Source organism: Echiichthys vipera (genome assembly GCF_963691815.1).
Source record: "Echiichthys vipera genome assembly, chromosome: 1".
Taxonomy (NCBI): Eukaryota; Metazoa; Chordata; class Actinopteri; order Perciformes; family Trachinidae; genus Echiichthys; species Echiichthys vipera.
In genome coordinates, this window is record NC_139826.1 from 30,487,294 (window position 1) to 30,492,119 (window position 4,826).

The following is a 4,826-nucleotide window of genomic DNA, read 5'->3' on the forward strand; positions in this document are numbered from 1 at the left end:
CATGTTCCAGTCCTCCTTTCTTATTTTTTTTAATCTTCCCCTCATAACCCTGTGTTAATGTCACAACACCATGATTTGTGGGTAATTCCCTCAGGCAAAGTCTGCAGAAATACTTACTCACGGAAAGTGTTGATAAAGGGCTCAAAATGTCCAGAGAGCTCTCATGCACTTTATAATTTGACAGTGGGACAGCCCCTCTCAGACAGGGACGTACGCAGGGTTTTGGAAATACAGAGGTCCAAAAATTGAGCGTGCTAAAGGGGGCTTTGGGATCATGCCCCCTGGTCTAAATATGCACATTTTAAGATGTTTGGATATCAACAATTGGCTTTAAACCATGTCAGTGGGCATTCAGCAACATCTGAAAATAAATGCTGACATTGTTTGATAAAAGTAAAGGGGATTTCCCTCTACTGTTCCCTCTCACCATCTGTATTCACTGCCTGTTATATTTTTTCTGGGACTCATTGTCTCTCCTGCCAAAGTGTATTAAAAATGATTTTGTAGAATTATATTACAATTACTTTGTGTAATTTTTGCACCAGTTTGGATTTTCATTATAGAAATGTGTCTCACACTGAACATATATCTGAGCAAAATGTGCGTTATACAGTAATATATTAAACTATAAGAAAACTTTTGAATGTATAGAAGGGTGTGATGGAAACACCAAGCACAGTTGTCATGAAGCCCATATAGAAAGGTGGGATTTGCCCTTATTGAATGGTGCGAGTCTCCATTTGATGCTTCCCTCACATCCTTTTACTGAAATCCATTTGATTTTTTCCTCTAAAACACCTCTGTACGAAAAGTGCCTTCAGGAGGAAAGCGCCTCCCGCCCTCCTGGACCCCTCACACAGTCGCTCTAAAGGTCGCTGTTGTGTGCAGGTGTTGTCTTTTCACTTAGCGGTGTATCGATCCAGATGTGGATGTCGCTGCTCAGTCATGCGCAACCAAAAGGCAAAGTGTCAGAATTATGAAAGGACATAAGACTGAAATGTCATCATGTTTATTTCACAGTTGTTGTCAGTGTTGCCTCGGGAAATTCATGCAGAGTTGGTGATGTGAAGCTCTTATTGTCTTGTAAGACAGGCTACGTGTCAGATCTTTATTATTGCTCGTTGGTTTTACACGATGAGCAAAAATATACATCCTTATAGTCGTCATTTGAGAACAACATGTTGAATATAGTTTTTATGTCTTATGGCATCCACATTTTATGTCTATATGATCATTTTACATTAAATCCATCCAACAACCTTTATTTCTTATTTATTTCCTTCATTTGAGAACCACTTCTTGCTCCCTACAAATGTATTTTGGAGCAAGAAATACATGAGTGACAGTTAAAGTGATTTGTGTGGGTTTCTTTTATTTTATTTCTGTGGACTGCATGTTTTCAGAAAAATAATTTTTCTTCACATTTTGATGTATTTTTGAAGTTATGAGGAAATGAAAATAACAGGCTCTGAGTAAAAAAAAGTAAAAGCAATAAAATGGATATGACATTTCCAGTCCATTTGTGACCTATGAGTAATCTTTTCTTCACTTTGCCCTAATGTGCTGTTATTGGTTGGAAAAAAGGAGTTTGCTTTTATCATCTATTTCCAGCATTTTCATGTTTCATGCATAAAAGTGAAGCTGTTTTTCTTTTCACCTTTTCTGCAGCATTGGGGTACAATTACAAAAAACCTTCATGCAAATTGATGTGAATATTGAATATGCAATTCCTATACATGTTCCTGACAGCAGCACATGAGAGCTGTGGTTGTTATTATTCCTTTGACACCTTGGAGACTTAATAGAGAACCTGATGGCGATCAATGTCTGTGTAAAAAAAGTGCCATAAACAGCACAGACACTTTCCTCTGACCTTGTTTTAATATTTAAGCTCCAGTAAGTCTCAGTTTGATCATGTAGTATAAACGTACACCATATGGCCAAAGGTATGTGGATGCACATCAGTGAACTTTTAGCCTGGGGATATTTGGGTTAGGTCCCTTATTTCAAATGAGGGGAAATTCAGACAATGATAATACAGGGTGGGAATCACAGAGATACATACGATACAATATTATCACAATGGTATCATGATCATAGCGAATTGTCAATACAATACATTACAAGACAATCATCTATTACCACATCATAACTTAGGAAGTAAAAAAATACCACTAAAAAGGCAAAAAGCACAAGTTCCCAGAATTTGTATTTACAGCATTGTGGATAAATCAATGTACAACAAAGTGCATAGAGTCAGTGCCTCGCGCGCGCACACGCACGCACACACGCACGCACACACGCACACACACACACACACACACACACACACACACACACACACACACACACACACACACACACACACACACACACACACACACACACACACACACACACACACACACACACACACACACACACACACACACACACACACACACACACAATCTTGTCCATGTGTGCCGTCATTCCAGTGTAAAATTACTTTAATATAGTATATAGAATTTACAGGACAATAAAATAGAATAACTTCATGCAAAATGTACATAACTCTCTTTAATAATACGATATATTGCCGCATTGATATTTTGTCTCATCCCTATAATAAAGTACTTCCGACCTTGTGGCAGTAGTTTGACTAAGGCCCTTTCTTGTTTCAACAGACAAGTGAGGTCAAATGACTATATATTTCCCCAACAACCTCTAGCTTTTGAGTTCCTTCCTTTATTGCCTTTTTATATCTGTTCATGTTTAGCTGTTCAATTTTTCAAACATCTTGGGAATTGAAGGTGCCTGTGTAGCTTCTGAGCTAGGGTTATTTTTTGTGTCCGTGTTTTGTGTGTCTTGTGCATAACTATCAAGATCAGTGCAATAGAACACTTTTGCACTAATCTACAGGTGGCAGTAACACAACAAGATACAGCGTGCAGCAATAAGAAGAAGGCAGCAAGCTAATAAAGATGGATGTAAACAATGCAGGGTTTTTCAAAAATCATCTTGTGAGAAAATGTTTATTCAGGAATAGAATGATTTCAACATGATTGTTAGACTCCAATAACAGACAGTGTGTTTGATGAGTTACACTCAGGGTTTACAATAAGACTCCACGTGGGACCTTTGATAGATTGTTGCTTGAATTAAGTAGCTTACTTAACTGTATAGAAATCAAGGTCTCGCATTTTTAGATAAAACATATTCATTTTGCATTTTCCACAAATGATTCTGCCTGCTCCTTCCCTTCATTAAAACTGAAGGTAAACATACACAAATGTACTGCATTAACAAGTAAAAATCTATCTTTGGTATATGGGAAAATATAAACACATTCTTATTCACGTACTTTTTGCAACAGTGATGAAACAGTTATTTTGTAATAATGATGTCTGCACCAGGTAGGAGCAGTCAGAAAACAGGAGTACACAAACAGTGCAGGAAGGGGGAGACAAAACATTTTTTATTTAACTTCAGGTCCGTTCAGCGTTTTGTGCCATCACATTGATATGCAGTGTGCAAATACTAATAACATTTTCGTATGAAATAAAATCACATATTATGTTTTTCTTTCATTATAGGATGAGCAAAGGTCATTTAATGTGGTTTATTATTGCTGTAAGAGCGAGCAGCCACGGAGCTTGTCATATACTTTATTAATGTATCTGCTGGAGTGCTGAGACACGATGCCATTAACACATTATGGTATCCAGCCATTTTTACGATGGGAGCAATAGGAAAACAAGACTGGAAATCAATACATTCACCCAGCAACAACAGCAAACGAAACACATTCACAAAGGACGCACCTGTTTTATGAGGAGCCGTATTTACAGGCAAGACTGCCTTCAAGAAAGCTACTGCGGGTCTTCTAACATTAGCAGGGAAAATTTCACCTGGAAGCTCCAAAACTCAACATATATAGTATAAAATACAAAACATATGGAAGCACTGATTACTAGATTCTCTGCCACAATACAAACAAAACATGAACACAAAGCAGTGCACAAAGCAGTGCAGCAGAGCTCGTATTATTGTCTAACTGTCTATTACTATTACTGTCTGTATTAAATAAATGTAATTAGTTTTTTTAGACTGATCAACAGATGATTGATAATGATTTAATGTGAAAGTGAAACATTTCTACAAAAGGATCTAAATTAATGACAAATATAAAACACTTGTTGCAACAGTAGCCTATTATGCAGCAGCTACAGCCTTGAGTCTGTCAGCACTTTTATCAGCTGTGCACATGTGGACGCTGCACTTTCCCTGGTTCTTCTTGGCAAATCTGTTAAAGCTCTGTCAAATTGCACGGGGATCAACAGTGAACAGCCTTTTTCACATATTCTGAATTGGACTGAGAGGCTCTGACTCAGCTGCCACGTCGAACTTTGTCTTCATGTTTGGCTGATTGTGTTGAGAGCAAATCTTCTCCCATGACAGGTTATGATAGACTTTGTATGAAAATGAAATCCAAGGAACAAGATGATTAGGTTACAAGACCCTTATTGACTTTATCAAGTAACAATACTTCACTTTCTGGGTATTGTTTCACTGAATAACCTAATTTTCCATGACAGAATTCGACAGGTCTTGTTGCAACAATTTTGAAAACTATTTAAAAGTCGTGTTTTGCGCCCTATAAGGCAAACAGGTGAGTACTGTACTTAGACGAAATGGAATATTCCATCAGAAGACAAGAAACAATCCAAAAATTCACCGCAGATACAAATTATAAAAATAATCTTTTAATATAAACTACATATTCAGTGCACAAAGAACAAATGTACAAATCATAGAATTTACACATTGATTGAAAACATAAGGTA